This window comes from Argentina silus, assembly GCF_951799395.1.
Source record: "Argentina silus genome assembly, chromosome: 9".
Classification (NCBI taxonomy): Eukaryota; Metazoa; Chordata; class Actinopteri; order Argentiniformes; family Argentinidae; genus Argentina; species Argentina silus.
The window spans coordinates 15,627,008-15,640,856 of record NC_139663.1 but is presented as its reverse complement, the minus strand read 5'-3'; positions in this window follow the sequence as shown (position 1 = coordinate 15,640,856).

Here is a 13,849-nt window from a genome sequence, read left to right as displayed (position 1 = left end):
ACTGTACAATGGTACAGGACAGAGGGAGGGGTTGGTGTGGGGGGAGAGAGAGAGAGAGAGAGAGAGAGAGAGAGAGAGAGATAAAGAGAGAGCGAGAGAGAGAGAGCAGCCCTGGGGACTATAAATGGTCAATGAATGTGTGTGTGTGCGTGGTTGCATGTGTCATTTAGCAGACACCCTTATCCACGGTGTGTGTGTGTGTGTGTGTGTGTGTGTGTGTGCATGGGTGCATGGTTGCATGTGTCATTTAGCAGACATCCTTATCCAGGGTGTGTGTGTGTGTGTGTGTGTGTGTGTGTGTGTGTGTGTGTGTGTGCGTTGTTTATCAGACGGGTGTGACTCTATCAGATGATGACTAACCGTGCTATGTAGAGGAGAGGACATCACCGTTAATGAAGGCAGCCTGCACCAGAACATAGCAGTGTGTACTAATCAACTAGCTCACAGGAGGAGAGGAGGGGGGGGTACACACACACAGGGAGAAGAGAGGGTATGGGGTACACACACAGCCGTAGACAGACGTCCCTCATAGCCATGGGGGAATGAGCCTTCAGAGGACAAGGTTTATGTGTGTGTGTGTGTGTGTGTGTGTGTGTGTGTGTGTGTGTGTGTCTGTGTGTGTGTCTGTGTGTGCAGCAGACAGACATGGAGGAATGAACCTTCAGAGGACAGGGTTTATGTGTGTGTGTGTGTGTGTGTGTGTGTGTGTGTGTGTGTGTGTGTGTGTGTGTTAGTGTGCGCATGTGCGTGTGTGTGTGTGTGTGTGCAGCAGAGAGACAATTTGTATAAGGATTGATCAGTTCCATCCTGGTAGTGACTCATATGGGTTCATTGCGCCTCGCTCAGGTTTAAAGTAAACAGCCGGGTGCTTTGACCAGAGACACACTCGCAGATAAAAAAGGGTTCTTTGGCTTTCCACAGAGGGTTCCACATGGAATACACACAGCTCCAATAACGGTTCTTCAAAGGCTTCTCCAACAAGGACAGCCAAAGAACCCTTGCTCTGAGGTAGAATTTATTTTTTGAGGAGTGTATATGTGTATGTTTATGTATTGTAAATCTAGTATACGTATGTCTATGGTTTTTATAGGAGTAGTTTTCGTCAGCGCCTAGTTGAACTGACATGAATGAAGTCTTCAAGTCCTTGACAGGGTCAGCTCTGGTCAGTACCTAGTTAAACTGACAGGGCTCTGGTTAGTGCCTAGTTAAACTGACAGGGCTCTGGTTAGTGCCTAGTTAAACTGACAGGGCTCTGGTTAGTGCCTAGTTAAACTGACAGGGCTCTGGTTAGTGCCTAGTTAAACTGACAGGGCTCTGGTCAGGGCCAGCTCTGCTCAGGCCTCAGTTGAACTGAGTTCTTGCACAACCACCATACAAACACCATAAGCACCACACAGTTCACCTTGGAAGTTCATTGCATCCCAATGTTAGTGTTCAAACATATTCACCTGTCCTGGACTATCATGTGCAGATCTAAGGGCTCACTGTAGTTGATATGTTTTGACACAACACATTCATCATCCGCTTGGTTGGAAACAGAGAGAGAGAGAGAGATGTGGATGGTTTGATCATCATAGATATGAGAGATGTGTTGTGGTGTCCTCAGATCAACTCATTGTGTCAGCACAGAATGTGTGTGTGTGTGTGTGTGTGTGTGTGTGTGTGTGTGTGTGTGTGTGTGTGTGTGTGTGCATGTGTGTCTACCAAAACATACAAAATATGCTTAAAACCCTGAAATATAATAGGGTATACCATTTACTACTTAGGGCATACCATTTACTACAGCCCTTACTACTTGCGGATCAGTTGCTGAGGATGCAGGTGGACTCCCCCATTGGTTCCTGAATTAACTGAGCAACAGGCCGCAGTTTGTACGGCTGCAGGGATGTGTGTTGGACTGGGTGGTGAGCAGCACTAGCGCCCCCCAGGGGACAGTTCCGGCTCCATTTGTCTTCATCCTCTATACTTCAGACTTCACCCTCTATCCCTCAGGGGGCAGCATCATGTAAGGTGACACCAAGAGGCTGAACAAGCTTATTAGGAAAGCTGGTTCTGTACTCGGTGTCACCCTGGACACTGTGGAGGAGGTGGCCAATAGGAGGATGAGGACCAAACTCCTGGCCATCATGGACAATCCCTCCCATCCCCTACATGTCTGAAGGGTCATTCCCCCATGACTGTCTCTCTCTGCTGCACACACACACACACAAACTAACTAAACTAAAACTAACATGAAGCCTGTGGATGTTTGATGACTGTATTCCTATGATGGAGGACGGATGTCCCATGTAAACAGTGTGGTCTGAGACGAGTCAGGTCTTGATTAGGAATGTTTGGCTTAGTACCAGAACACAAACCTCTCTTCCTAGAAACATCCCCCCTTCCCCTTACAAACATATACACTCCTCTCCTGTGCTCCCCTTTCCCCTCTCCTGCTCTCCTTCTCTCCCCCTCTCCTCCCTTTCCCTCTCCTTCTCTCCCCGTCTCCCCCTTCCCTGGCCTTACCTGACCCCATGTATACACCCCTCTCCCCCCTTCCCTGGCCTTACCTGACCCATCCCCTCTCCCCCTCTTTCTATTCCTGGTCCTTACCTGACCCTGTGTAAACGCCTCTCCACCCACACAGCCTAATATAGTGTGTTTACAGTCTGGGAAGCACTGGTCAAGTGTACCTTACTGGGAAATGTGTGTGTGTGTGTGTGTGTGTGTGTGTGTGTGTGTGTGTGTGTGTGTGTGTGTGTCAAATCGAAATTACATTTTATTTGTCACATACATTCAACTCTAAATAGTTATACACACTGAAACCAAGTCTGTCACTATATAAATTCGTCTACAATTTCTTGATTGTTGTTGACTGTTGTTGAGCGAGGGGCTGAAATGGTTTGGGACATTGGTCCTTGCTCAACAACAGTCAACAACAATCAACAAATTGTTGACGGATTTTGGTGGCGCCAGACTTGATTTCAATGTGTATACCTATTTACAGTTGAATGAGCCTGGCGGACATCCTGAAGAAGTCGCACCCTCACCATTTGTCAATTCCAATTCCGATTGTAATGTGTCTGAAGAAATCGCTCCCTCGCCATTCCTTTGCGATTGTAATGTATCTCACACCTTGTCCTTTGTTGGGAATGATATTTAAGGAGAGGGACAGCGAGATATTCTTTGAGTTTTGGGTTAGGCCCGTCACGGGCACATTCTCCCGTGATGTCCTTGACGCACGTTAACCTGTGGTTAAAACTTATATGTTGCTTTGAAACTGTTAAATTGGTTATTTTGTTGATACTCTATTCTCATTCTTCCTATGTGCATTAATATGATGTTGTGCGCTCGATAAAGGTTCTGTTAATACAGCACGACATAATCATGACCAGGTTCTCCCATTTAATGTCTAATGTTCACATGCATCGTTAACGACACGTAGATTGAGTCATCAGCTTCAGATATTGGCCTGAGCGTAAACTACTCGCAATCCGATTTATCTTAACTTGATGGCATAGCAAAAATAGCATTTTGGGTATTCTTAATGGAATCTAGGATCCGATATGATCGACAGGGATGAGCAAAGGATTATCTTTTGGAGTCAGAAAAAACGTAATGTTAACTTGTTATTTGGTCATGTGACACTTGTGTTGAGTTCGTTCGATCATGTCCATGTTCTTATTCTATAAAATCATCAATACAATATATTATGACAATAGTAATAGGGCAATAATATGTGGAATAATGTCAGATGTTCAGTAATAATGTCAGAAGTCTACTGATCAAGGGGGGGGGGGGGGGGGGGGGGGGGTATTAAGACTCAATTGAGCAGTTTTATGGCCTGTGTGTGTGTGTGTGTGTGTATGGGTGTGGGTGTGGGTGTGTATGTGTATGTAATGTACATTTCCCTATGAAGCAGGAATGGTATAAAACACACGTATAAACGTATAACACCGTACATGTAAAACTAACATTAGTGCCACTGTACAGTATGTATAGTAGGTCAGTGAAAAGGGTAGAAAGATCGCCCCCTGCTGGATGAAAGGTATTTAACATGTAGGACATTTGAACTTCACCACACCACGTTGTTGTTCTGAGGGGGGCTGCTCTATAAAGGGATGTTGATAATATCATGTTGTAATTTGTGCTACAGTGTCGCCCTCTACTGGACAAATCTCAAAAGTCTAGACTTGATTCCTCGTGCCCTCTCTCCTGACCAGCCTCCTTCTCAAAATGTATACATGTTACAGTGTATGAGAAGGTCTTGGCAGGGGAGGCTGGTGGAGGCAGAAATCGAAGGACGGGCACATTGTAATGCATGGAACATAATGAGGAATGCTAACATGTACATTACAATGAGCCCCTCCTTCGATTTCGACCTCCACCAGCCTCCCCTGGTCTAAGGGATCTTTGGATGTTCTCCTTCAATGCATTTTGAGGAGGCAGCGAGAGGAGAGGACCTTAGAGATGTGGTCTGCAGCATGTGGCTCTCTGGGTCTCCCTGGCCTGGTTGGAGACATTCCTGCTCCTGATTAAGACACTCTGCTACATTTAGAACAGCAGAATATAGAGTGAATATCTGGGGAGGGAGAAGAGGGAGGAAAGGGAAAGGGAGAGAGAGAGAGGGGGGAGAGAGGGAGAGAGACAGACAGAATGAGAGAGGGGGAAGAGAGAGAGACAGACAGACACACAGACAGAGAGACAGAGAGACAGACAGAATTAGACAAACAGACAGACAGACAGACAGACAGACAGACAGACAGACAGACAGACAGACAGAGACAGACACACAGACAGAGAGTCAGAGAGAGACAGACAGAATTAGACAAACAGACAGACAAACAGTCTCTCTGATGTGATGTGATGCTGTGTGACAGCCCTGTCACCCCCCTGCCTGCCCGGCTGGTTGGCTCTCTGTAGGCAGCTCTCCGTAGGCAGCTCTCTGTAGCCAGCTCTCTGTAGCCAGCTCTCCGTAGACAGCTCTTCCCAGGGACTCTGGTACTGGACCATTGTGTGAGCACTCAACCAGAGCAGATACTGAGGTTAGAACTTGTCTGGCTCCTCATGGCCTCCCCCCTCCGTCCCTCCCTCCCTCCGTCTGTCTGTCTGTCCGTCTTTTCTTCCGTCCGCCCATTTATGTATTTATTTTGTACATTTATTTTGGCGTTTATGCTACATTAGCCCTTTTCTTATGGGAACAGGTCAAAAATGTAGCTGCCGTGATTTCAACAGATACGGTTAGGTTTATTTGCTTTCAAATTTTTTGTGGGTCTGTGTGATCTGGGGAGAAATCTCTCTCTCTCTCTCTCTCTCTCTCTCTCTCTCTCTGTGTGTGTGTGTGTGTGTGTGTGTGTGTGTGTGTGTGTGTGTGTGTGTGTGCCACTACTATATTTTCAGCACATCAAATTGGATGAATAATGAAGGGAGAATGAACAACGGCTTCATAGATATCATTTTAATGATAGTCAGCATACATAGAATAGAACCCCCTTCATTCCACAGACTCATAATCCCTATGTTCACAATCTGGAGCAGAGAGAATTATACGTTACCTCGAAGAAAAGAGAAGTCAACTATAACTGTCCTTTCTACTGAAAGGAATCGGCTCACCCTACATTCACATACTATGTGAATCACACAGGTCTATCACCTCTTCTATCTCTGAGTGTGTGTGGGAACAAAGAGAGTAAACCCAACCACACAACCATGTTGACTCGTGGAGAGTAAACCAACCTTGTTAACCACTGGAGAGTAAACCAACCTTGTTAACCACTGGAGAGTAAACCAACCATGTTGACTACTGGTTTTAATCAAACCAATCATGTTGACTAGTGGAGAGTAAACCCACCATGTTGACAAGTGGAGAGAAAACCAACCATGTTGCCAACTAGAGAGAAAACCAACCATGTTGACAAGTGGAACTGTCATGGAAACAAGCTGTTTCAGTCATATTGGGAAACATCTATCCATGTTCTAAATGGTGTCTGCTCTCTGAGAATCATACATTACCTTGAAGAAAAGAGAAGTCCACTATAACTGTCCTTTGTACTGAAAGGAATCGGACCACCCGACATTCACATGCTATGTTTTCACTTGTCGATGTCTAACACAGTTGACTGACGTAGTATTCCGAACCTCTTATATCTTTGAGTGTGTGTGGGAAGAAAGAGAGTAAACTCAATGACCACTGGAGAGTAAACCAACCACGCTGACAACTGGAGCTGTCATGGAAACTAGCCGTTTTAGTCATATAGGGAAACATCTATCCATGTTCTAAGTGGTGTCTGCTCTCTGAGTTTAATCGACGCTTAATTTTGTTGGCTGTTTTCAGCACATCATATTGGAGGAAGGAAGTATGGAGAACGCTAAGCCTACCCTTTCACGGATATCATGCTATTAATTCCACAAACTCATATAAACATGACTTTCGTCATCTGGAGCAGAGAATGATACATCATCTGGAACAAAAGAGTAATTAAGCTCTAGGTCTCTCAATATAGGCTGAGGAAATGTTTTTCCATGCCGTAACTGAGATTAAATTAATCATCAACGTATTTATACAACAATTTAATTAGCTCCGACGTCATTCACTTTCTGTGTCAGAAGAAGTCTTATTTTTTTCCTGCCGATGCTGGCAATCAGACGGCAGTGTTATGCAACCAGCATGGGACGCAAAACATCGGAGGCGAGTGTGACGGTTGAACACAAAAAAAGGAGAGGTTGTGATTTTGTTTTACCATTTTGTTTATAAGTCTATTTTCGTTTGTGTGTATCCGTGTGTCTCATTTGCAACTCCTCATTGGCCAGATATCTCAACCCTGCTCCATCCCTCTCATTCTTTCATTATAAAAAAAAACTAAAAAACCCGCTCAGCTCATCAGAGGAGGGGAGTGTTAGTGTGGAGGGGCTGGGGGCTTCACGTCACACACGCATCCAGACTCCAACCATTGCTGATGGTGAACCGCAAATGAATGCCGTTGACCCCCTTTCTCGTTATGGTTTTCACAGAGATCAGCGCGGCGAAACGTAAGTATACCACGGCTGTGTTTCACTGACATTCTTGTGTATTCTACGGGGCAGCTGCGGAGGGTTTAGAATCAGGTGAACTGAACGCTCGCGGAATCAGTTTCTTCACTCGAGCGGAGGAGAGGCGGGCAAAGCGCGAGCCGCGAGCGCACTGTTTTGGTGGCTTGAGACGGAGCGGGTATCCACAGCCATGTTGTACCGTAGTCTAGCACAACAACGGGAGATCAGAGCCACACACCAGCACTAGTGTCTCATAGGAGACTCATAGCCTCTCTATGCATTGTCAGTGCGTAAAAGATACAGCAGTCAACAAACAAACGAACACTAGGCCTATGTGGTTGTTAGTTTGCTGACGAAACACACGCGTTCGCGTGACGGATTGTTGTGTTTTGGTGGTTAGCCAGTCTTGCACCTACAGATGTAGTATAGCCTACATTTCATCAACAATACAATCCCTCACTTCCCTAGGTAGGAAAGACGTGAGATGGACACTTCCTTCCTTATTGATTACTACTACACTATCACCACCGCTTCAACCCAAAATGTGACGGATTGTATAGGTGATGACGTGTATACTACGCCGGCATGGCTGGGAGCTGTCCACAGGGCTAAATGCGTGTCATGTGGCGGCGAGAGATCAGCACCGCGGCGGGGGACAGCTCCGGTACTGGTCTCGGAGTAGCTGTTGTCAAAGTTGCGCTGTCCACATCCCAGTGGTGCTGAAAGTGCATGTTGACAAACGCTTAGCCTCGGAACAAGATGGTTGTCTTGTCTACAATCATTATCGATAATCTCTAATTATAATCATCGAGAAATGCAAAAACGTGCTGCAGACGTCATACTCACGAACCACCTGTGTGTGTGAGTCATTTTAGGTATTTGTGCATTTATAAAGGCAGTGATAACCACAAGCATGTACTGCCTATGATGTACTATGGGAGGCACTAAAGATGAGGGTTCATACACACAGGTGGCTCGAAGGAATAGGTGGCCTTTTCTCCTATGCCACATCATCATTAGCTATACCAGGTGTCTGGCACGTTGGTTCAGGTATAGGTTACCTAACATATAAGCCTAGATTCTGTACACAGTCCATTGACCCAAGGTGCCCTGCTAACATAGACTTGCATGGTGCCCTGCTATCAGCCTACATACCATAGACTTGCATGGTGCCCTGCTATCAGCCTACATACCATAGACTTGCATGGTGCCCTGCTATCAGCCTACATACCATAGACTTGCATGGTGCCCTGCTATCAGCCTACATACCATAGACTTGCATGGTGCCCTGCTATCAGCCTACATACCATAGACTTGCATGGCGAGTGGCCAGTATCCCTCCAATATCCTGCCAGCGTATTGCGTTCCTGCCAGGGCTCTGAACAGACAGTGCTGCTGGCCCTGCATTAGTAAACAGACACACCGTTAAATCATATGGATTGATTCTGCTGTTCATGGCGGTATAGAGCGAGCCTCACCCGCTCACCGGCGGGCCGTGAGTAATAGACAGTCCATTAATCGACCCGGCAAACCAGTAACGGGCTCTTAACAATGCCCTCCCCCTAGCGACCCAAGCGTAGCCCGGTAGGAGCTTGTATCTGGGCCGGCGGGGGGGTCGAAGACTGGTGACCCACCTAGGAGTTTGGTAACTCATTCAGTACCGAGGATGAATAAAGTCGCCCAAATGGTCAACATTCTAGAGTGCCAAGGGTGACTTTATTCACAAAAAATGCATAAATGATGATGCTTCATTTAGTAGCTAATCAAAGTAGCGTTGCTAGGTAAACGCCACGTATAATAAAACACTTGGCACTCTAGGTGGTGAGTGTTCCGGAACTCTTTGGCAGTTGGTGAGTTAAGAGTGAGTTCATGCAGTAAAAGCTACAGAATGATGCGTTGGTTTTTTAAAATAGCACAACTCTACATCCACCAAAAGCTTAGTTGGATAACATGCAGCCCAAGCTTTTCCATGTGGTATGGCTTGAGTTGATCTGCTACCGGGCCTACGGCATAGATATATGACTTACTCTGTGGACTAGGGATAGTACTGCACTGAAGGACAGTAGAAACAGTACTGGCCTGCCGAGCCTACCTGCTCTGTGAAGCATGTTTGTTGGGCAGGGCCTACAGTAGGTAGGTAGTAGGCCTAACACATCCCTGCCTGCCTGTAGCCTAGCCTGCCTGCCTGTGGCCTAGCCTACCTGCTCTGTGAAGCATGTTTGTTGGGAAGGGCCTACAGTATGTAGGTCGTAGGTCTAACACATCCCTGCCTGTCTGTAGCCTAGCCTGCCTGCCTGTGGCCTAGCCTACCTGCTCTATGTGAGGCAGAAGTCTGCTTCTTGGCCAGAGCCTCCAGTAGGTAGAAGCCTAGATATCGCTGCTAGCCTGTAGCTAGCCCACCTCTCTGCTAGCCTGTAGCTAGCCTACCTCTCTGCTAGCCTGTAGCTAGCCTACCTCTCTGCTATCCTGTAGCTAGTCTACCTCTCTGCTAGCCTGTAGCTAGCCCACCTCTCTGCTAGCCTGTAGCTAGCCTACCTCTCTGCTAGCCTGTAGCTAGCCTACCTCTCTGCTAGCCTGTAGCCTTGCAGGTGCGCTGTGTTGAAGCATGCTTGTTGGACATTAGCAGGGATGATGGTTATAATGTTGGATGGTTACGGTTATGTAACGCTGTTCATCGAGTCTAAAGAGCTCTCTCAGCGTGTGGGTGGGAATCACCTCTTCCCGCGCCGGCCAATTACCGTCTATTATCCACACACAGGTCTGATGTCCTCGTGTGACACGCTGTACTGCGGGAACAGAACACTTCCATACACAGGCCTTTCAACCAGGGGAGGCTGGCGGAGGTGGAAATAATCGGAGGACGGTCTCATTGTAATGCATGGAATGGAATGAGGAATGGTGTCAAACACGCATTACAATGAGCCCGTCCTCCGGTTCCTACCTTCACCAGCCTCCCCTGTATTCAGCTCAATGTGTAAGAGATACACTCAAAAGGGGGAACAATAATTACATAATTACAAACATGTAATCACCTAACCTTTTTATAATGTTGTTCATGCCTATATCCATCAGCTCAGGAATGCTGTGATATGGCTCCAGTAGGGGAGGCTGGTGGAGGTAGAAATCGGAGGACACAGACTTTTGATACATGCATTACAAAGAGCCCATCCTCCGATTTCTACCAGCCTCCCCTGGACCTCAGCTATCTCTTGCGTTGCGCCCTGTGGTTGTTCATTGTGTTGTATTGTAGTTGTATTAGTATGTGGTTGGAGGCTCAGTATTCCACTGGCTTTGTTTCATGTCAAGGTTGATGAGAAAGGCTACAACTAAACCCTCTCCCCTCTGGCTTCCACCATTGGACATCACCAGTGTGTGTGTGTGTGTGTGTGTGTGTGTGTGTGTGTGTGTGTGTGTGTGTGTGTGTGTGTGTGTGTGTGTGTGTGCGTGTGTGTCCTTCCGGCAGCTGTGTCTGAAGTATGGAGGTCCTTCTGTGTGGGGTGACTGTGGAGCAGGTCACATGATACCCAAGTGGGACAGCTTTGGGATACGCCTCTCAGCTGTTGACCATGCACAAGTGTGTGTGTGTGTGTGAATGCCCCCATCCCCCTGAAGTATTGGCCCCAGTTCTCCGTCACAGATATGATGCCAATCCTCAAGGACACCCTCCATTTCTCTCCATCCATCCCGCTCCATTCCCCTCTCCCTCCCTCTGTCTCCATCCACCCCCCTCTCCCTCCGTCCCTCCCACCCTCCTCTCTTTCATTTGCTTTCTCTTTTCTTCTGCCTGTTCCCTCATCTGCACTCTCCCTGCCCTCCCCCCTCTTCTCTCTCTGTTGTCTTTTTTTCTTTCTCTCTCTCTTTTCCTTTCTCTCTTTCCCTCAGTGTGTCCTTTCTTCCCTCACTCCACTTATATTCAAATAAGGCAGCGCTCAGCCCCAAAATAGCCATTTCAAACTGCTCTCCAAGACGTATTCATTATGTTCCATTTGTTTGTCTCAGCAGAGGCCACTGGCAGAACACTCTAAGTGCTTCTACGTGGCGACTTTTGGTCTCTGTGTGCTTTATGCCAGGGGGCGGTCATTATTGTATGTAAGCATGTGTCATACTTTACCATGCAGGACGTGCAGGCTTATTGGTGTCCACAAACTCCATAACATACACAAGTGTTGTGCTAAGCTAACGGTAAAGCCCATGCTCTACAGAGGTGTTGTGCGAAAAGCTAACAATCAACCCATGAAGTACAGAAGTGATGTACTAAGCTAACAATAAACCCATGCACTACAAATGTGTTGTGCTAAGCTAACAATAAACCCATGCATACAGTAACAGAAGCATACCGTTAAACCAGGGCTAAATGAATGCAGTACAGAGATGTAGTGCTTAGCTACCTACAGTAACACTAATGCAGCACAATGCTACTTAACTAGCATTTAACCAATGCATAGAGATATAGTACCAGTCAACTCTAAACCAGTGCAGTGTGGGAGTGAGTTGTTGGATCTTTTCAGTCCATTAGTCTAGTGTTTGCTGCAGGCCATTGGTGGGGGACATGATCTTTCTGTGTGTGTGTGTGTGTGTGTGTGTGTGTGTGTGTGTGTGTGTGTGTGTGTGTTGGGTCACTGGAGGGGGACATGGTCCATTTCTGCTGCTATCAGGAACATTAATATATGAATTAGCCATGTGACATTGACATATGGGCCTGGTTTAATTAGCCTGTGGGTGAATGAGCAGAGTGCTATAGCAAGCTTTGCTTCAGTTGGTGTGTGTGTGTGTGTGTGTGTGTGTGTGTGTGTGTGTGTGTGTGTGTGTGTGTGTGTGTGTGTGTGTGTGTGTGTGTGTGTGTGTGTGTGTCTGTCTGTCTGTCTGTCTGTCTGTCTGTCTGTCTGTCTGTCTTTCTGTGTGTTTGGGGTTGGTTTAATTTGCCTGTGGGTGAATGAGCTGGGTGCTGGACCTATGGTTGTTCTATTGTTGGAGTGATGCTGCTCTCTCTCTCTCTCTCTCTCTCTCTTGTTCTCAACCTCTAGATCACAGATACAGGATGGCTGTGTGTGTGTGTGTGTGTGTGTGTGTGTGTGTGTGTGTGTGTGTGTGTGTGTGTGTGTGTGTGTGTGTGTACTATCAGGCAGTGAGTTTGTGCATGTGTGGGTGGCTGTGTGGGTGTGACTAAAGGCAAAATGCTTGACCCTTCTTGGCACAACAGAAAAAATAAATACATTGTCTCCAGGCCACACACACACACACACACACACACAAACATTATTATTATAGATTACATACAAAGCTTCACACAACTACCCTTTGTTCTGATTCCGTAACAGAGCCATGGTATTCATCCTGGTAGTGAAACCCAGCAGTAATCCAACAGACCCACATCTCAGCTCAGATATACACAACATACATACATACACACACACACACACACACACACACACACACACACACACACACACACACACACACACACACACACACACACACACACTCACTTCCAGCCCAAACACACCCCAACATAATAAGCAGAAATATGACTAGAATAATATTCCTCATTCCTCAGCCTATTCGTGCATAAGTTTGTACTCATAACCTGTCTGTGTGTGCTCAAGGTGTACCTATATGTGTGTGTTCAGATGACTATCGTCCTAAGACCAAAAACACATAACTTTATTAACAAAAGATTTCAGTTCCCTGCAGTACATACAGACATACAGTGCATACAGTCATTAGTCAGTATGCTAAGCTAACAGGAGTCAGCCCTGAAGGCCTGTGAGCCAGGGTGGTTGATTATGTATGTATGTATTTAAGGATGTATTATGCATAGAGAACATACAGTATATGTTGTATGTGTGGGACTGAGATGGGAGAAGACAGCATTGTCGGGCAGGGTGGATAAATTGTAAATGTGGAGTTGTTAGGAGACTATGGTTTGGGTTAGATATGTGAAGAGGCTTATTACGTCTGACTGGTTCTATGGCATAAGACAAAAGAAACAATGACAACATTGGACGGTTCCGGGGGCGCTCAGTGGTGTAGCACACTAAGGCGCATGCCATATGTTTGTTGGGCAGGCAAGGTCCCTGGTTCAATTCCGGCCATCGACATATCCTGCATGTCATCCATCCTCTCTCTCACCCACCCTTCCTGTCAATCTCTACTATCTCTATCCCCAATAAAGCAGACATGCCCTAAAATATTGAAAATGTGGTCAGATGAAGTTGGCTCTGACGTTGTTAGGTGTGTGTCATACCGTTCCATGCATTACAATGAGCCCGTCTCCGATTTCTGCCTCCCCTGGTACACATAAGCACATACCACCAGAGAGACATCCACGAAAGACAGAGTCCACCTCCATGCCTGGCCTGAGTCTGTGTTTCAGGACAGGAATACACCTATTCTGACATAACAGGGGAATGGTTCCGCAACCATGGCAACGGCCAATCAGAGGCAGCCAGGAAGTAGGAAGCGAGGCAGCCGGGAGCAGATGGAGTGGGCGGCAGGAAGCGGCCAGTGGGCGGGGAGTGGGCAGAGTAGACACCAGACTCATGCTGCCTCACTCATGGCCAGAGCAGGCACGATGGCAGGGATGGAACGTTGGCAGGAATGGAACATTGGCAGAGATGGAACGTTGGCAGTTGGAAAGTTGGCAGTTGGTAGAGGTTTGAATTACAGGGATAGGTTTGGGCACTCCAGTAATCAATAAGAGTTTGAAAATCAACACACACATACAGTATATCTACGTAACTACATTTAGCCCCCGAGAGTCAGATAGTCATTCGTAGCTTGGTAGTTGGCTCTCCTCTGCCCTCCTGGGGATTGTGGCTCTCACCCTCGCCAGGCTCCACAT